At 41.0% G+C, this 21202-nt stretch overlaps 1 protein-coding gene across 2 annotated transcripts in view; it reads right to left on the bottom strand.

The window, feature by feature from the left end:
• Nucleotides 1–21202, bottom strand: part of GABRB1 (gamma-aminobutyric acid type A receptor subunit beta1) — a 340668-nt gene that overhangs the window by 30174 nt on the left and 289292 nt on the right. The gene's annotated exons all lie outside the window — the stretch shown is intronic.

The following is a 21202-nucleotide window of genomic DNA, read 5'->3' as shown; positions in this document are numbered from 1 at the left end:
ACAAGCTACAACACTCAGGTAGTAGCAAGCTCTCATATTTTAAAGAGGCGTATTTTATTTCCCAACAAGACAAATTTTTCTGGTGATTCTCAGCCATCTTAAAATATCTTGTGTTTTTTGGGTTCCATCTAAGATCAGAGTCTTGGCAAATATGAAGGATGTAGTTTTGTAACTCACAAACTATTATACATTCTTGTATAATTTCTTGGCCTTTGAAATCCATGTGAATACAGTGTTGTACAGCTGACAGTTTACAGTTGTTTGTATCTATAGCTTCTCTGCCCTCATACCCAAGTGCTAGATTGGTGTCACAAAGGTTATTGTGATAGGCATGTTGGACACATTAATATTTGTGTCTTAAAAATTGCATTGTGCCTGGGCATGGTGAAAAAAAAAAACAGCTATCCGATTATTACTGGTTTTGCTGGAATTGATTTTTTACTCTGTGTAATTTGGCAGTTACATTGACAAAACATGTGCCTTGCTGCCGTTTTATTTATGTGAAGGCTTTATTTCTGATGTTTATGAAATAGAAAGACAGGCAAATATAAATTTATCTTTGAAGCTGCCTGGTGTAGAAGTTTGGGAACAGTGGTTATAAAAGGGCAATTCTCTCTCGTTAATGCCTGATCCCAGGCTGGGGAAGAAAAACAGTGATTATCATTTTCATTTTTCAGAGGGGCAAAATGAAAGTACAGACTTCCATGACCCGACTGGGAAAGCTGAATGCTTCGAAGTTGCTATCTGTGAAAATGGAGATAATAATCGGTGCTCCCTGACTCACAGGGAAGATAAAGAAAGGTCATTCTGCGTAGCTGCAGCTACAGAGTGCTTCCTAGAAGCACGCAGTCATCAAAATACTTAGAAGCATTACCAGGCATCACAGGTTGCTGCAGGATGGGGCTATAGCAGGGGTGCTCAGCTGAGCGTGTTCCCCACCCCCGCCCCGCGCCGCCCCAGGACAGTCAGCAGCCCCTGGAGACACTTTTGGTTGTCAGAACTTGAGATGGGTGTTACTTAGCATCTAGTGGGTAGAGGCCAGGGGTGAGGCTAAACATCCTGCAGCGATCAGGACAGCGTTCTAGGGAAATACGCAGTGCCGAGGATGAAAAAGCCTGGCCCAAATGCTGCAGTTGGTAGAAGGGCTCATAGTAAAACCATTTGTATGAGTGTTGTAACAAGTGGTTCATAGCAATACCTAGGTCTCATTCTAAGTAAATAATACCTTTGGGAGAGGAAAATACAAAGTGTTCTGTAGTGAAATGGCAAATAGAATTTCTTTACTTTCAATGGAAGAGCCTCATCCCCATCTCTGGTCTAGATGATAAGATCATGGTCACACACCACTGGGGGCAAGTACAGGAGAAAGGAGCCCTTGGGGGATCCTAAATAATAAGCACGGCAAATTCTTGGCTGTTCGGTTTAAGAGATGTTGGCCTGCAAGTCAGATAGGAGGATGTCTACACATGCAAACTTTCTGAAGGATTCTCTTCACCCTGAATTCCCACAACACACACACTACTTAAAGACACCTTCAGAAAGGGAAGAGCGAAAGAAAAGTAGAGGGGAAAGAGTCAGATGGGAACTTGGGAAGCCCTGTGGCTGCCTCTGCCCCTTTGAGCCAGGTTCTAGGGTCGGGGTGTGACAGCTAGTTAGCTTCTTAAAGTTTAGGATATGAGCAGAGCCTGTGTCTTACCCTGAAGGTAAGCAAGACTAATAAAGAAGGCTTTTTATTCCACCATCTGGGAGAGGGGCAGTGAGGTCTATTAGGGCTGTGGAGTGCCGGAGTCTGTCGTGGGGTTATAACAGTGGTTATGGACTTGTGGTGGGAGAGAGTCTGTGGCCCCCTAAGCGATCTTAGGGTTGCCTCACTGGAAGGACGCAGCAGGCACAGGGATCAGCAAAGATCCAGTGAAATCTTAGGCACGTTACCAGTGCTAGAGTGTTGAGTAGGAGCTGAGTCAGCACCCACAGAATGTCCAGTCACCATTGTGACGAGACCTGATTTCACCTGTGCTGACTCCCAGACAGGACAAGTTACCTCTGAGGTAACTTGAGGCCAGTCACAGGACCAGGACACAGCAGATGGAGTACGAGAGGTAGACTCCTCCTATTCACCCTTCTGGAGTGATGTGTCTGTAAGCCCTTCTGGAGCTTAGAATCAACCCCAGGGGAGGCATGTCACAGCTGAAGTATGAATTGATTAAGGCTCATCTCCTCTGTTCTCCTAGTAGCATTTACTCCATGCTGACTGGGCTCACTGGCAATGCCAGTGAGAAGAACAGGAGGATAAAGACAATCCTGGTCTTACTGCATGTATACCTCACGTGTCTGAGAAATTAATTGCTGAATTTAAGAGAGTATATGGAAGTGATTAGATTGAGCCATACTGTCTAAAATTAAGTTGTAGAAAATAAAGAATGCATTTGGACACATTTTAGTTTATAGACTGAAATTCTTACCTGTTTTAACTGTATCTATGAGAAAAAAGTACAGAGATCATGAAGTCAAGTCTTATATCCAATCTCCATAGCATATCCAAAGGCTATATTATAATTCTATCGAGAAGATGTAGAGTTAGATTCCCATGAAACAGCATGGTTGGGGATGTAAGAGTATTTGAACTATTGTACTTTTTCTTCCCCCCCAAATCTACATTTTGAAGTTTCTCAATTATATAGATGAGTGCTCAATTTCTAGAAGGAAATGTTCTAAAACAAAGATTTTAAAATAAAATAATGCTGTCATTATTTCCAGAGACAATTTGCTTTAGTCCACACACTGCTGACCAGAGAACCCTGGGAGTGAAGGTGATGCTGGACACTTCCTTAGGTTGCTTCTGAAGCAGCCATGTCTGGTGAGAAATTTTCATTTCAAAAGGAGGACACTTGGCTAGAGTTTAGAGCAGTCAATGCTCCTGGGAATTCTTTGAGCAATTTCATATAAATATTTTTCCTTGAAACCCTACTGCTTGACTAGCACTTCCCTGCTGAAGATGATCTTTTATTAAAAGGCATTACTTGGTAGTCAACTGTTTGTTTCATGCCTCATGGTGTGGACCTTTTAATTCTGAGGCAAATAATATGCATTATCACAAGAAATTCCAAAGAAATAACATAAAAAATATACATAGCAAGTTAGAAATTCTGATCCAGGATAAACCCTGGAAATCAATACCAGTGATTAAATAAACACCTTATATCAAAAGCATTCATGTCCTCCTGTGATCATAATTATAGCTGCTATTGATTTAGCGCCACTTCTGGGTCAGGTCTCGGGCTAGACATTTTATACACATTGACCACATCATTCAATCTTTACAACAGCCATTTTGGAAGAAATTATTATCTCCATTATAGTGTCTAAGAATCTAGGCTTAGAAAGTTTAGGTAATGTGGCTACAAATCTTGGTAGTTTGTTTCCAAAATCCTTCTTCCCTACTATACTGCTTAGTTTCATACTAATTAATTTGTATTACTAGTCCATACTTTAAGTTTCATACTGTAGAAAGAACTACACTCTATCCTATCAGGTTGAATCATATGAAATGCTTATACTTGATTTTTTTGGGGGGGCATAACATAGCAATTCACGTGGTTAATCGTAATAGAGTACAGCGCGCAGTGGCTCAGCCCAGTCACGACTGCAGGATTGGGCACTGTGGGAATCTGCTGGCTGGGTTTGATCTGTTGTGCTCACCACATCTCAGATGGCACTGGTAATTTTGAATAGGATGAAGTATTTGAAGGGCAATTAATACATCATTTGGAATCCATCACCCCAGGAGAATAGGTGTCAAAGCAATTCTGGTTTGCTGAAGAGAAATAGACCTGGATCCATAGCCTGGATTCTGGTCTCAGCTCTGTCACCTGCTGCTTGTGACCTTTGGTAAGTAGTAGCTACCCTGAGTCTCAGCAGCCTCCTCCGTGAAATAAGGCTAATCATAACAACCTCACAGAGTTGTAAGGGTTAAATTATTTAATTTAAAAAAGTATTGCATGCTTACTATGTCAGGCCTTGTGATGAGCTTTTGGTATAAACAGATCAATAAAATCTTTCCCCTGTCCTTATTCCCAAAGAGCTCATTGGCTTAAGAGAGATATGGGAAATAAATACAATATGATATTAAAAGTGCTAAAATAAAAGAATGTACAAAATGTTACAGGAACAGCAAGGAAGAAACGTAACACGTATTCACTACAGCAAAATCTCAAGAGAAGAAAGCTTATGCATCTTGTTTATTCACTGATAATTCCTTACCAAATATTTGGTGAATGAGTGAATGATTCATGGGGTTGAGGAATGAAACTTCACTTGCTTTTCCCCTTTGATTTCCTCACTGTCTCTTCACTGATCAAATCATGTCAGCCTAGCTTGTGTCTACTCCTTTCATGAAAATTTTCTGCAATAGGTTCTTCTTCTTCTTTTGCAACTCAACAAAGAAAAAAAATATATCCACAGAGTGATTTTAAACTTGCAAGATTAGGAAATATTTCAAGTACCCAGCAAAGGAAACAATCAAACAATTGGCAGAGTGAAAAGACAACCTACTGGATGGGAGAAAATATTTGTAAACCATTTATCTAAATGAAGGGTTAATATCCAAAATATGTAAGGAGCTCATACAGTTGTATAGCAAAGAGCCGAATAACCCAATTAAAATATGAGTAAAGGGCCTGGATACACATTTTCCCAAAGAAGGCATACAAATGGCCAACAGGTGTAGGAAAATGTGCACAACATCATTCATCATCAGGGATATGCAAATCAAAAACACAATGAGCTATTATCTAATACCTGTTAGATGGCTATTATCCAAAAGTTAAAAGATAAGTGCTGGTGAGAATGTGGGAAAAAAGGAAACATTGTGCAATGTTGGTAGGAATGTATATTGGTACAGCCATTATGAAGATTCTTTAAAAAATTAAAAAAGGAAAATACCTTATGATCCAGCAACATCAAAGGAAATAAAATCATGATCTTGAAGAGGTATTAGCACTTTTATGTTCATTGCAGCATTATTCACAACAGCCAAGACATAGAAACAACCTAAATGTTTGTCAAAATTTGAATGGAGAAAAACAATATAGTATACACACTATGGAATATTATTCAGCTTTTAAAAAGAAGGGGATATGCTATTTGTGACAACATGGATGAACATGGAGGACATTGTATGAAATGACAAGTCAGACAAAAAAAGAAAAAATACTGCATGATCTCACTTATATGTGAAATTAATGAATTCCTAACTGTCAAGCCAAGTGGGCCCTTTTTAGCCTCTGTATTACCTGACTTGTTAGTTGTGTTTGTTGTTGCTGATTACTTTTTCTCAGAACCCTCACCTTATTTTTTTGAAATGACATTTCAGGGAACTCTTCTGTCCTCTTCTTGGGGTTTTCTTTCAACTCAAAACCTCTGATGTTCTTTAGGACACATCTTACTCTTCTTGGGCAGTGCTTCCACTATTGGTTTTAAGTACTGATGATGATTCTTAAATCTTATTCCCAGGATATAACTCTCTTTTAAGAGTTAGACTTTAACTCAAAATGCTCAGAAATGAGAGTCATCATCTCATCTCCCAAACTTTTGGTCCCTCCTCCAGTACTATCATGCTCTCAGTACATGGTACTATCGGTCACGTGGTCACATGTGGAAAGCATCGTTGATTCTTCTTCACTTACGGTGAATGGTATTACCAGTATTTGGTTTTCCTCCCATTTGCAAGCACATGGAAGGTCACCTTTCCCAGACCCTTTGCAATTAACCAGGGCCTTGTGCCTAATTCTGGTCAGGGGGCTGTAGCCAAAAGTGACATGAGTTACTTCAGACCAAAGCTAGTGTCTAACTCTCCGTGTTTTCTTTTCTCTTTTTGTAATGATCCAAGTAGCTCTTTTCTTTTTCTGACGGTGCTACTACAAATTATAGAATCTTCATCATCTGGGTGATTCTGTGGAGTAGAACAGCCCCCAACCCACCATCAACATATGATAGACATTGAGTGTAAACAGCGTAGAAACCTTTGTTGTGGTTAGCCTTTGAGATTTTGGCTCGTGTTTCTGACTGTAGCATGACTTAGCTCTCCCACTGGTATGCTTACTTCATCTACTACATAGGAGCTTCTTTCATTTTTCTCATTTTCCTGTTACCTTATTTGTATTCCTTTTTATTTTTCACTTTCCTGGGTTGCTTCCACAGCCTCCTGACTAGGTTCACTAAATACTCAAATTTTTATCCTTTCAAATTTATCTTCTACACATTTACCAGAGTGTTTAATTTAAAATACAACTATGACCATGCCACTCCCAGCTTGAATCTTTTAATGATCCTTCATTATCCTATGACAGTAATTTTTAAACTTCATTCCCTTGAATGTGTCATTCATGTTCTGGGGGAAAATAAACCAACCCCAAAAGACTAATGTCACCAGGTTCAAAAAGACTGAAGCAGTAAGTCACAGAGTCTTGGAGGTTTACAAGCGTTTATCACTAGAATATTATAGCATCACATGGTAAAAAATAGTAAAACTTGCCTTAAATGACCTTTCCCTGATTGCTGGCCCCCTAGCCACTTTTAGAAGAATGCCTTTTAGAATCAGAATATTGTCTAAGCTCTGTCCTGGCCCCATGGCCCTTAATGTTCACCCTTTCTCTACCCCTCCAGCTTCTTTGCCCTCTACCTTCTACTTCACTATTTATGCTTCAACAACATAAAATAACTAAAGATCTGGCATACGTGGTACATGGTAGAAGCTTGCTTTACGCAATGCTGTTCATTTCAGCTGGAATGCCGTGGCCTCAACCCCGTGCCGGTCATTCATGAACCTCATGGTCAGTCTTTTAGACCAGGTTCAGATGACGTCTGCTCCAAGAGGCTGTGGTGTGAGACCTAAAATTAAGGCTCAATATTATGTGCTGCCTGGATGTTTGGTGAAATCAGGAGGACTTTGACCTGTTCCTGTGGGTCAGGTCCCCTGGACAAATAACCCTCCTTATCACAGGGACCAGGCACAGATCCTGTTTATCTCTGAGCAATAGGTTTCAGTTCCCTGCCAGCCTGTGGAGTTGTTCAAACAAGCCAATTATATTCACACTTCCACCCTCTGGGAAGCAGGGGCACCTCACCCTTTCGATACCACAAAGCCTACCTCCCAGTCCTTGATTCCTGAGTGCAACCCTCATGTGACCTTACGTGGGCACCTATGTGACTAATAAACTGCTGTTGATGTCTTCCATCCATTGTCAGGTATGCATGTTCAGCCACGCTAGGGCAGGGATTCTTTTCTTGCCAACAGAATGAATAGGAGGCAATTAAATTGGAGATCTTCATAGACATCTTGCCTCACAGTTTCCTTAATTCAGCCTGACCTGATAAGCACTTTGTATGTATCCTTCCTTGCATTTGCCACATCTTATTGCAATTATGTCTTTATGTGTCTGTCTCTATATTAGATTGTGAACTCTTTGATGTCAGAAACCAAGCCTTACTTATCCAGTGTCTTGAACATTGTTTTCACAATGCTGCCTGTGAGTCTAATGGAAATATTAAATAATGTGTCTTTTTGAAAGATTTTATTTATTTGTTTTTATAAAGAGGGGAAAGGAAGGAGAAAGAGGGAGAGAAACATCGATTGGTTGTTTCTTGCACAAGTACCTGCAAGTCAGGCAGGTACCCCAAACAGGAATTGAACCAGCAATCTTTTGCTTTGCAGGATGATGCCCAACCAACTGAGCCACACTGGTCAGGGCAAAGTAATGTGTGTTAGCACTTTTCTAAGTCATAGATCAAGGCTCCGCAAGGTTGATACTGTCCTTATTCTAAAGATGAGGAACCTGAGCCTCAATTGAGCGATTTACCTTAAAACCACACAACATGTTCAGAGGCAGAGCTGGATCTTGAAGCTAGGCGTGTCTCTTAAGACTGGCCTTTGTGTGAACACAGATGTGCTGCGCAGTCATTGATTCTGTGATATGCCCAATGATTTGGTGATGTGGGAGTAAAACTCATGCAAGTGTGACTTTCCCCTTATCCCCCAATTGGTGATGGAATCCAAAACTGGGGGAAACGAGGTACAAAGTACCTCACAGTCTAAAGATAACCACCTACAGGTGGGACTACGTGTCTCTTCCTGGGTGTATGGAGAGAGAGCAGACATTGCCATTTCAATCAGCATTCATTCATACAAGCCAAAAAAAAAAAAAAAAAAAAAAGAACAGATGAAAGAGGAGAGAAAAGAAGGTACATAGAGAGAAAGTCTAGGAGGAAAAGACCGCTTGAGATAATTGTCAGGATGTGAGTTGAAAGCTAGTGGAGAAGGTTATGGCTTTCTCTTTACCTCTTCGGGGGAAGAAAAGATCAAACCACTTAAGGAAATTCTGGAAGATCTTCAAGAAAGAAACACTTAGCACCTCCTTCCTGCAGTGACTGTTCACTGAGGCACAGACTTGCTGCTATGCCCCATGCCTGCAGGAAAAGGATGCTGGACCTGCTAGAAAGAAAGAGGGAAAGCGAGGCAGCAGCCTGTCCGCCACTGTTTAGCAAGGTCAAGTTTCCAGTGGCTCACGCGGACCATCTAAGAGGGCTGCCTGCAGGGCAAGTGGACCCAGCTGAAAGAGGTTTGGTGATTCTCAGGATCAGGATATATGTGTGTGTGTGTGTGTGTGTGTGTGTGTGTAGGGGGTGGTGGCGTGTGTGTGTGTGTGTGTGTGTGTGTGTGTGTGTGTGTGTGTAGGGGGCGGTGGCGGGAGGGTGGTCATTGGTGGTGGTAGCTGTTTATCTTCGTATCAGGGAACTGCGTAGTGAGGAAATCCCCACCTCCCCAGAACTCACTCATAAACGCAACGAGAGAGGCAGTCTTTGGATGCCAGCCGTGCAGGGGGCATGCTTGGTCAGACTGCGTTACCTGAGGAAACAGCACCATCTGGCACAGGACGGCCATCACTCAGCTGTGAAGCCAGGCCACTTTCTTTCTTGATGCACATTCCTCTCCCCACTGGCTAGTTCCAGAGAGGAAGGCAGGGAGACAGCGCAGACCCGCCCCCCCATCCCCCCACGCTGCAGTTCCTAGAGCTACAGGGTAGGGAAGGGTGGTGGTCAGAAAGGACTGGGGTTTCATATTATTTTTTGACTAAATGAATAAAATAAACTCTATAAGCCAAAGAGAAAAGCAGAGAGTGGGACTGGAAATTCAGAAGGACTGGGTTTTGTTGGTAAAAGACTGAATATGGACAGAGTTATGGAGCTGGCTTGAGATGAAAAGAAAAGGGAGAATCATTAGCACATCAACGGCCAGGATCAGAGGGAAAAAACGAAAAACTTCTCCCTGTTTGAATCTAAAGTTCTGTGTGTTTAGTTAACCAGTCACTTAACCAGATTGTTAAAGTGATAGCCTCACTGCTTCACAGAAAGTGAATTTAATTTAGGCGGTGGAATGTGGAAGAAAGTTTTGTCTGCTCCTCAAGGGAACACCTGAGAACTGGTTCCTGTCCACCGTAACGGTCCACTCCTGAGCAGCCTGGTGGTGTCCTGAGACGCTGAATCCCAAATTAAAGGCAGCTGCTCGCTTCTTGTGGGACAGCCCGGAAGGGCAGGCCGCTGAGCACTGCTCTGCGTCTCTAACGTTCCAGGCGCTGACCCACATTGGAACACTGTAAACACCCGCATGCCACCTGCCGTGCACAGCCAGCTTCTCAGGCACCCAAAAGTCACAGATAGTGTGAAGTTTCTTTCCTTGTAACCTTAATTTTAGCCAATTCAAGCTTCACTTAATCATTATTCTGAGTGTTGCCTAAAGCCTCCCATGACATGTCCTTAAACTGAAGGAGAATTACCAGGATACAAAAAGATTTGCTTACCAAGTCCTCAACAGCCATTTTTGCATAACTTGAGGACAAAAATAAAATTATATGTGTCTTTTTTATGATATAGGAAATCATTTTGGGAGAGTTACTTAGGAAACTAAAGAGAAGCATCTCGATGATGTGTCTATATTTAAATTAGATTTTTCGCTCTCTGTTTCTTTTAGTGTGGATTGTAAAATAGAGTAAAAAGGGAAAACAAGGACTGCAAAGATAAAATCACAAAATAACCACTCTTCATTGCACGTCCACGGTCAGTCATTATTCATGAAGTTGTAAATAGGCATTTTTTCCTACTGTTACATTATGGAATCCTGATGTCTTCACTTGTGAATGCGGTTGTATTTTCACTCACCACTCGTCACACCAGCTTGGGAAGGTGAAAGCGTAGGTTGAAAGAGGTTCTGAGGAGGCAAACTGTATCAGGGCAGGAAGGGAATTCAGAAATTGACTCTCTCTCATTGCCAATTGGAAACTAAGGCCCCGAGAGAGTAAGACTTGACTGAACTCACACCGTGAAGATGAAGAACAGTAAGTTTGAACTTAGAAAAAAGGAAGTTGATAAGGATATGGATAGATTTGCCTGTTGGTTTAATAACTATTGTTGCAAAGTGCTACTGGTTTAATTCTAGGGAACGTACATTTAACTGAAGAAATTACCTCTTTTGTAGAAACGAGGATGTGTGTATGTGTAAATAGAAAAAAAAAGAGAAGTGAAAAGGTAATTATTGCAATTGGGAACTAGACACAACAAAAATAATTTAGGGATGAAATGAATCCAACTCTTCAGTTTAATAAATGGGAAAACTGAAGCTCAGAAGGGCTATGCCACACAGCTGGTTAAATGGCAGAACAAGATCAATAATTGGTCCCCCGTCCGCGCTCTGCTCACTAAACTGCCTGCCTATATTCATTCTCCGTTAGTATTGAGGGCAAATTTTAACATTCCCCAAAAGATAATGAAATTTTATTTCTCTCAAAAAAGACCAACTTAAACAATGTTAGAGGTCATACATTACTAAAACTCTTAGTTTTTATAAGAACATAGACTAAAGGTCTAAAGCAATGTTTGGTGAGGAAAACAAGGCCAAATTGTGGATTAAAAAAATAAAACAAAATGTACTGCCAACTACAAGAATCTGCTGTGCTGGGAGCTTGGGCCTGGCTGCCTGCAAGACTTCTGGGAGGAATAGGATTGTCCTAGAGCTGAATTCTCAGCTTTGCTGCCATTATTACATTTTGTGCTGGACACTTCTTTGTCATGGTGGTGTATGTGTGTGGCGGGGTTTCCTGTGTATGGTAAAGTGTTTAGTACCATCCCTGGCCAATAGCAGCTTCCTTCCTCAGTTATAACAACCATAAATTTCTCCAGACATTTACAAATGTCCCCGGGGGGTGGGGCAGAAGTGCTCCGGTTGAAGAACTGCTGGCTTACCATGTTCAGCCTGAGCCCGTGGATGCTGCAGAATAGACGATACCAATTCGATACAGGGCCAAGGTACTGGAGAAAGGGAACATGGGAGTAACTGATACCTTCAGTTACAAGATATTTCTGTATTAACTCATATTTAGGCTGCACATACCCACAAGCTGGCGTTGAGGTGTTCATCGTGGCACCCGCTTTTGGGTTTTTACAGACAAGGGCTTTAGGTCTCTGGGCGGAAGTGCTGGTAGGACACTGAGCTTGGAGCCCCCACGCCCCGAGCACAGCCTCCCTCTCTGATGTCCATAGCTAACTGTGGCTGACCACCTGCGGGGAAGGTAAGAAGAGAGCCTTACCAGGGTGGCAGAGGCTGTCTGAAGACAATTGGTTGCCCCCGCTTCCCTTCTCCCCACTTCCTGTGACCTAGACTGTGGGTGTGATCAGCCAGCCCTGGCTGGCTACGTGGATAAGGGCACCTGCTTAGCTGGCGCAGTCAAAAGGCAAAAGGAACCTGGGTGTCTGGACATCCTTTTGGAGCAGAGTCACTTAGTCATCCTGGACTGCTATGCCTCTGAACTGTTATACAAGAGAGGAACAAGTGTCTGGGCCAGTGAATTGCAGGGTTTATTTGTTCTTGCAGCCTCGCCTGGGTCCTACCTACATGGAAACGACATGAAAAACAGTGAGGAGATTAACGCTGAAGACAGGATGGGAGCTGCAAATTGCTGCCCAGCGGCACAACGAAGAGATTTACTGGAAAGAAGAGCCCATGAAAGGTTTCTAGGGAAAGCATAATATCTACTTGATCAGACTTTCCCTGCATTCATTGATTTTGATCAGGTAGAAGGTCAGTTATCAATACTTTCCTTACCGGAATAGTTTAGGGTCTCTGAGCAGATAAGAGAAGCACAGGGAAGTTGTCCCTTTTCTGTCAGGTTGCAAGGTCTGCCTCCTTAGAGTTGCCTTTCGTAGATAGAGGAAGCTTGACTTTACCTATAAATTATTTATTGCGCTTCTATTTTCTGTCAATTCCTGGGGTAGTGTGCTGATGTGGGATACAAATAACTACTAGACAAGGTAGCTCCCTAAAGGTACTTAGTCTAAATGGGGAACCTGACCTATATTGAGAGACACACGCATTAATATAGTATATGAGGAATTCACCAGTCCACAGTAAGGTGTTTAGAGAATGGTGCTTGAAATGAGTTTTGAGTGGCAGATAATACTAATGCTAATGCCTCCTAATTATTTAGCACATGACATATGCTAGCAGTATTTGGATAAGCAGAGAGAAAATAAAAAACATTTCAGGCAAGGGAATAAAGAGGCTTAGAAGGAAGAAAGTTGGAATGTCCATGGTGGGTGTATCCAGGTTTTGCAGAAGGAACGCAGCATTGGTTTTGGGAAACATCGTACAACCTTGAGAAGTCAGCTGATAACCCACTTAAATTGCAACAATCTAATGTTACAAAATCCCAGAAAGAATTTTAATAGTGTAAAAAGCAATAGAAACTAAAATTTGATAGTACATGGAACACGTTAAATAACTGTGAAGCATTAGTCAAAGTACTTTTTTCCATGGCAGTGTAAACCTTGCAACTTATTATGGTAGAAGCTAAAGTCAAAGAAAAATTGTGAGTACTCTCTCATGGAGGAGTCTGTTTCCGCTCTGTGATGTTATTCTTCTGTTATTGAAGAATACAAGGAGGAAATAGTAGGTGTGGTGCTAAAATTCTTTTCCCTCCCACTTTATGCTATTCCCCTAATGCCAGGGCCCTCTGTAATGGTGGATAAAGCTGAAGACTGGTTTCAAGCTAGATTGTGAATCTTAAATGGTTGAATTTATCCCTTTGGACAATCAGAAGCAATTGAGGCCTTTAAAATCAGTTGGTGGCATAATGAGAATGTCTACAGAAAAATTAATGGATGGGGGACAAAAATGGAGGGAGAGAGATGGCTAGTTAAGGTTGTTTTTTTTTTTTTTTAAATATAATTCATTCCAATGTAATTTGAGAGCCATTAGGAAACATTCCATTACCAGGATGAGAGACGATTTATTTTCTGAAAGAGACCAGTTATGGGGATCCACCTGCACGCACACTGAAGAGATCTGGGTCTTGGAAAAATGGCTCAATATATAGGTAGGTTTGGATGAAGGAGGAAGTCAGACACATTTTGGGCGATGCAATGGCCTCAGAGGTTGGTCAAAATGGGACCTATGGGCAGCCCACGGGCAGTATGAGGACACTGAATGTTACAGTGCAGACGGCCAAACTTAAATTTGCCTCTGACATACTCTTACCTACTGTGTCAGTCAGGGTCCCAGCAGAGAACCATTGGCACGCTCAGTGTTTGAGAGTTGATAGAGGGCTATTTACAACCTTGGTGACAGGGCTCAGAGACACCAGCAAGGGCTAGCAGCTAAGCCTCCCAGGGCCAGCAGCAGCCGGGGCGCCACTTAACAGCCCCTCCCGGGAGGAAAGGCCGGTCCAGACGAGAGAACTGGTTACTTGTGCCTGGATCCGGAGGCATTGATTCTGCAGGAGAACACTGCCAGCAGCAGCCGTGCGGCCTTGGTCGGGGGTGGCCTTGATCCACGGCAGTGAGGGAAGCGCAGGGGTAAGCGCCCTGATCTCTCTCTCCTCTCAGCCTCTGATACACTGCTTGTGCCTCACATTGGTAAAACTAACCAGAAGGATGAGGGTTAACAAGCCCATGGACACAGTCCATGAAAGTCAACCTCCCGGAACACGGCGTGCAGGAGGGTGGAAAGAAACGGGAGTGGCAGTGGGCGGTGGGGGTGGAACTCAGGGAAGACATCTAAAGTGAATCTTTCTGGTGTTACCAGTCACTAAAACCCAGGATGGGAAGAGATGATCCCTATCCAAAATACGTCTCCAATGAGCCTCTTTTTAAAATGAGAGCTATCTTGGAAATGATAGACTTAAATTAATTGCAATTAAGTGGTAATTAACTAATAAATAAATAATAGGTTAAAAAGTAGGAGGATATTGAAAGGATAAAGTGAAAAACATAGACTCTGCATGTTTTGCAATTTGACCTAGAGCTCACCATACCAAAGCTGCTGAGACTTTCTGTTTCTTACTGTAAGTAGGTAGAGAGGCTGAGCTGAGGATTAGAGAACAATATACTGGCATACATCATTTTATTGCACTTTATTGAGCTTCACAAACATTGCATTTTCAACATCATAGGGGCAAGACCTTCCACCAGCAAAAAGATTACAACTCACTGAAGACTCAGGCGATGGTTAATATTTTCTTTAACAGTAAAGTATTTTTAAATTAGGATAGGTACATTGCTTTTTTTAGACCTAGTGGTATTGCACACTTAATAGACTATGAACATAACTTTTATGTGCACTAGAAAATCAAAGTATTCCTGTGACTCACTTTATTGCAATGGTCTGGAATCTAACCCACAATATCTCTGAGCTGTGCTTGTATTTCTTTTTCTTTTTCTTTTTTTTCTTTCTTTTTTTTTCTTTTGAGGACCAAAGAATTGAAAGGATGGACAAGAACCAGGGATGCACTTTTCAAAGTGTGGTTTACTAGTTCATTTCTTTCCCTTGTTCAGCTTATTGCTTGTGTTTCCTTATTGCATCAAGAACATATGCTGAGGTACAAATTAGCATTTCAATATTATTTTAAAATTTCTTGTTGCCATGGTGTATGCTGATTACTTATTTTTTCTCTATTTCAATTTTAGTTTGTTCTGCTTAATTCTTTAAAATTCTTGTTTTTCTCTTGTCCTCACTTTCTATCTCACATTCTTTTCTATTTTGTTTTAAGAAAGAAACCATTTAAAACAGTCTTTAAAAGAATTTTACACTCAACTTCTAAGTATTGTTTGTAACTTGGATATACTTGTTTTAGCTTTTATCTTTCATCCCTCTGACTTTCATGCTTCTAGTTTTTTATCTTACTGGCTCTAGGGCTTTTACATTTTTTATTTATGCTGTGCTTACCTTTAATTTTTTATACCTCTTATTTTCTTGTTTTGATTGAAAAAAATTTACTGGTTTTAGGTTTTTTCCCCCTTCTAGTCCTTAGGTTTATCTTTAATAAAACTTTATTTTTTTACGCTAAGTTTTTTCTTAATTCTATAATCTTATAATTTTTATTCCTAATATTTGCTTTATTTTGCTCCTTAAATTTCTACCCCACCTTCATCATTTTACTATAATGTTCTTGCTCCTCCCCCATGCCACCACCCTGCTCTCTTTCTGTTTCTCCTTTTTCTTCTTTCCTTTATTTGGTACTTTGTTTTTGTCATTTCAAGAAGGCAAGAAGCTTTCAACATGAAGAAAACACATGAAATAAATAGATAATGTGGAGGCCTTCTTCCTCACACCTGTCCCTCAGGCACGCTTCTACTCTCCCCTTAATGAACCTAGTCCATTGAAAGATAATCTTCTTGAAAACATCACGCCAGAATTCTCAAAAAAAAAAAAAAAAAAATCCACAGCAATACCAGCTTTTTTTTAGGCCCTCCTCTGTTGGTTGAGGCCCTGTCTTAGTCCACGTAGGCTGATACAGAATAACACAGACTGGGTGACTTAGAGACAGCAGAGTTGACTTCGAACAGTTCTGGAGGCTGGGAAGTCCAAGATCAAGGTATGAGCAGATTCAGTGTCCCGTTAAGTCCTCCTTCCTGGTTCACTGAAGGCCATCTTCTGGCTGTGTCTTTAAATGGTAGAAGGGGCAAGAGACCTCTCAGATGTCTCCTTTCTAGAGATACTAATCTCATACATGCCATCATGCTGGGGATTAGATTTCAACATATGAATTTTGGGGGCACATGCCTATCTAGTCCACTGCAGGCCGCAAAGATAAAGCTTCTGGGATGTTGCTTTCCTGATGCGTGTGGTTTTTACGGTGTGAGTTCAGACCCTTTGTGTCTTCAGTGATTAGATAAGAGTAGTATTGGTGAGAAGTTGATTAGCTTCTTTCCTCCCTTGGTCTCAGGACTGTTACTGAGATCCCCAGCTCATAAGACAGAACTTCCCTCTGTCCTGATTTAGTGTTTTGGAAGCTAGCCATGATTGATCTTAATGTCTCTCTGCCCCTGTCAAAGTGAACACTGCTTCTCCCTTTTGATCTCTGTTTATTCCTCGCAGCCCGCGGTGCTGTTAATCGCCTGTGTTGCCCAAAGTATCATGACTGCCGGGTGGCCTGATGGAGCCTGACTTGGAGTCATTAGGGAAGGAGCAGGAGTGCTTCTCTGTGAACCGTTTTTTTCCCAAATGGACTCACTAACCTAAATAGAAAATTATCCTCAACCCATTTTTACCCAATTTTAAAGTGGACAGAACCTGTTGTTCATTCTATTTCTTTTTTATATTGGTAATCCAGGGGTCAGAATAACACATTATATTATAATAAGACCTTCATCCTAAATATCCTAATAAAACTAATATCCTAAAAATAAGCTGGGAAAGTGGTCATATCTCCTTTTTAACCCTGGGGTAACTGTTCCATCATCCTGAAATCAGAATGAAATTGGAAGGCAGAGAAGAGAAAGATGGAACAATTTTCAGGCCAGGGATCTGCCCTTCCCACCTCCATTACCACATTACCAAAACACACACACAAAGTTTGGCAAATTTCTAACTTTATAAATGGTATACGAGGGGGGATCAAAAACACTGGAATTTATTTATAAAAAATTGTGAATTTTTTCTCACATATTTAAACTTCAGTCACCTTCAAAGTGCTCTCCATTTGATCCAATACACCTATCGACACCTTTTTTCCACTGCTCAAAAGTTTTTGAACTTGTCGATTTTGAGACCTTTTTGTGCTTCTGCCGTTTTTTTATGTCACCTCTTCCACATCAGCTAAATGTTTCCCTTTGAGGTTGTGCTTCTGCCATTTTTTTGTGTCACCTCTTCCACATCAGCTAAATGTTTCCCTTTGAGGACTTTTTTTCATCTGGGAGAAACAAACAAACAAAAATCTCTCGGAGTGAAATCCGGTGAATAGGGAGGGTGGGGCACAGAGGTTGTGCTGTTTTTGGTCAAAAACTGCTGAACACTCAGCACTGTTTAGGCCAGTGCACTTGGAAATCATGTATCAGGAAATGGGCAAGTGGGTTCAAAGAGCCTTGAAAAAAATTCACTGAGGCCAAACGCAGTCTCTCACACCACTAGCTGGTACACTGGTACAGATGGGATCCTTGAACACTCGCCTAGCAGGGGAAGCCTTTACTTCAAGGGCCTGCCCTCTGGAAGGTAATTGTTTTTTTTGGATCTCCCTTCATCTGAGGGTGTGTGGTATATATGACATGAGGGTACAGAAGACAGGCTCTGAAGGAAGACTGGGTTTGAATCCCACCTCTCACATTCATTAGACAGTTCTATCACAAACAAGTTCCTTAAACACTTTCTGCCTCCATTTATTTATCTTTAAAATGGGTGTAACAAACTGGTTAAGATGTAAAGTGCTTACCACTTTACCTGACACAGTATAATTTCTCAATAATGTTAACTGGTAATATTACTTAAGACTCAGTTCATGGGATTTCATCTCCACGAAGTTAACCATTGAGCCCAGTAGGTGCTCACATGTATGCACGTTCAGATGCATATCCTCTTTTTTCAGTCCAACGCTTCATATACCCTTTCTACATAGCATTTTGTGCATATCTCTTTATGGAATTTTGCATTGTACTAATGGCATCTCTTTACATGCATTCCTCTTCTGTTATTAGATAAATATCTTGAGGTCAGGGATTCTATCTTTTCACCTTTATGTTCTTAACATCAAACACAATAGCTAGTACATGGTGTGCTTAAAAAATATTTAATCAAAAATGGTAATGAATGGTTGATACCTGAAGACTTTTAAATAACTATGCCTTATGTCAATGGTCCCCAACCTTTTTGGTACCAGGGACTGATTTTGCGGAAGACAATTTTTCCATGGGAGAGGGGAGGGGCATGATGGTTTCAGGATGAGTCAAGCACATTATATTTATTGTGCACCTTATTGCTATTATTATTACACTGTAATATATAATGAAATAATGATACAAGTCTCCACATGTTAGGGTTAGCACGTGGGCTTACCAAAGCTGTGACTGAGACAAGTGCACAGTGCTGGAAAGAGGCATGAAACGTAGTGGTAAATAAAATAATGGGTGAGCCATGCGAGGACTAAAATAAGTGTCAGATTCTGACTTAAAGGCTGCCACCTGATGCAGCTTAATTGTCACCTGCCACTCACTCAGAGAGTTTTGATATGTATCTGCAAGCAACTGATTTATTATGGTCTCTGTGCAGTCAAACCTCTCTGGTAATGACAGTCTGTATTTGCAGCCGCACCCCAGCGCTGGCATCACCACCTCAGCTGCACCTGAGATCATCAGGCGTTACATTCTGGTAAGGAGCGTGCAACCTAGATTCCTCACATGTGCAGTTCACGGCAGGGTTTGTGCTCCTATGAGAATCTAATGTCACTGTCCTTGATCTGACAGGAGGCAGAGCTCAGGCGGTGATGTGAACAGTGAGGAGCGGCTATAGAGACAGAATAAGTTTCTCTGGCTCACCCGTTGCTCCCCTCCTCCTGTGTGGCCTGGTTCCTAACAGGCCACGGACCAGTCTTGTGGGGACTTTCGCTTTAGGTGACTTAAAAAAAAAAAAGTTCTTTTTTTTAACTTCTTAAGCAACAGATGGATAAGAACCTCAACTTCTGTATGCACACTTTCTGAGTAACCAGCTGGATAGGGCTTCTCTGTAGTCAAAATCGTGGCCAGGTTAATGAATCACTATATGAAAGAAAACTAGGACTCCTGTGACCCTATGCAAATATATGATAAATAATTAAGTACTCATATCTTTGAAAATACTACTATTCTGTGGGTGATCAATAGTTTAGATATGTGAGCAAATTCTGATATACTGTTATTGGAGATTTGAATTTTATGTCTGAGGTAATTCCCTTTATCCCTTTATCTCTCTCTTGCTTTCACCCTAATTCCTCTCTCTGTTTTGTAGCCAAATTTCAATAGAGTTGTCCATAGTTTGTGCGTTTCCTCATTTCCTATTCACCCTACTCCAGTCTGACTTCTGGGAGGTTATGCTAACATGGCCATGACTTTTACTCTTTTTTTGCTGTATTCAATTTTTCAGGTCTCATTTTACTTGACCCCTCAGCAGCATTCGAGCTTGTCGTCCTTGCCTTCCTTCTTGAAACTCTATTCCATTGGCTTCCCTTACACCATTTTCTCCTGGCCACACTCCTACTTATCTGGGAGCTCTGTCTTAAAGTTCTTTTGGATATATGTCTTCCCCAAAAGAAGGCTAGGTTCTAGGCCTTCCTCCCTTCCCACTCATTTTATATTTTCTTCCTGGATGAAGTATAAATGTCTTTGGCTTTTATAGTGCCTTTTCCTTTCATAGTCTCCAAATGTCTGTGTCCAGGCTAGACCTCACCTCTAAGCTTCAGAATCATAGTCTCACTGTGCACTTGACAAATTCATTTGATGACTAAAGTCATCTCAAGTTCAGTATGTTCAACATGACCTCTTGTGCTCCTCATCTAAATCTATCATCTACACAGTTGCACACTAGACAGAAATTTGAGAGTCATCTTTGACATCTTACTCCAATCTCCAATATTTAATTTGTTATTGCTTTTAGAATTTTAAAATGAGAAGATCCTGGAATCAGTTAAGTTTTCTCTGTCTTCACTGATAACTCTGATTTCATCATTTTTGGCCAATGCTACTGTAGTATTTTCCAAGCCGCTCCAGTTGCTACCACTCTATATCCCTCCAAAGTGTTTCCCAGAGTGGCAACCGGGTGACCAATTTTTAAGTGCGCCTCTGTTCATGTTATCCACTCTCCGACCCCCCCGACCTAAATTCTCTCAATGATTTTTCACTTCCTTTAGGGCACAGAATTAGACCTTTAACACCGTCTACAAAACGCTGAGTGGAATGTTTCCTTTCTTCTCCCACCTCTTCTCCCTCAGGCTCCCCTCATTCTGACTTCAGCCTCAGCTCCTCAAACACCCATGTTTCAACTTGCCACAGGTCCTTTGCGAATGCTGCTATTTCTGCCTGAATCTGGAATACTTTTTTAGCTCATCCCTTTAGCTACTTTACTATAAACTCATAAGATATTTTCATTGACATGTTTTCATTAAGTCCTCAGGAGAACTTTTTAAAATATTAAGGCTCCCCTCCCTCAAAAAACTCCATTTGGGATTCTCTTGATCTTTTTGTTTTGTTTTATTTTGCTTTACCATTACAGGCATAGTGAACCATGTCATACACCATGTTTCCATCTTGCCACAAGCTTCTTGAGTGTCTGCATTGTATAGTGGCTCCTGGCCTGGAATCTGGATCTAAATGTATGAGGTTTAAATTCTGGTTCCTGTATTCACAAGCTGTTTGATCCTTGTAAAGTTACTTAACATTTCTGTGATTTCATTTTCTCATTTATAAAAGAGAAATAATAATAATACCTATTCTCAAAGAGTTGTTATAAGAATTAAATGAATTAACATATACAAAGCATTTAGAATATTGTCTGGTGCATAACAAGAACGCAATAAAAATTGGTATTATTATTCCCCATCTTACCGCAGCTTGAATTGCCACAAGAATGAGACTTTTGGGTTTTGATTGTATGGATTCTTGACTCAAATTTCCATTTTACTTTGCATGTAATAACACATATAGTATTTGAAAAATAGTTTTGATTATTTAAATTCAGATTCTAAAGAAATACAGTAGGCTCCCCATGGTAATGATAGACATTTCATATTTAAAATAGGAGAGATGCTATTTGTAGGACTAATTGTAAAAGCATTAGGATTTGCTCCATAGAACTGTATAATCAAATCAATAGCAGAAGGTGTCTTTGAGGCAAGGGTTTATCTGTACTCCTATCTCA

Source organism: Pteronotus mesoamericanus, unplaced genomic scaffold, assembly GCF_021234165.1.
Source record: "Pteronotus mesoamericanus isolate MK-2021 breed Mesoamerican mustached bat unplaced genomic scaffold, CSHL_Meso_final contig_68, whole genome shotgun sequence".
NCBI lineage: Eukaryota > Metazoa > Chordata > Mammalia > Chiroptera > Mormoopidae > Pteronotus > Pteronotus mesoamericanus.
Note: the sequence above shows the minus strand (reverse complement) of the source record. Positions and strands in the feature narration are given on the sequence as shown.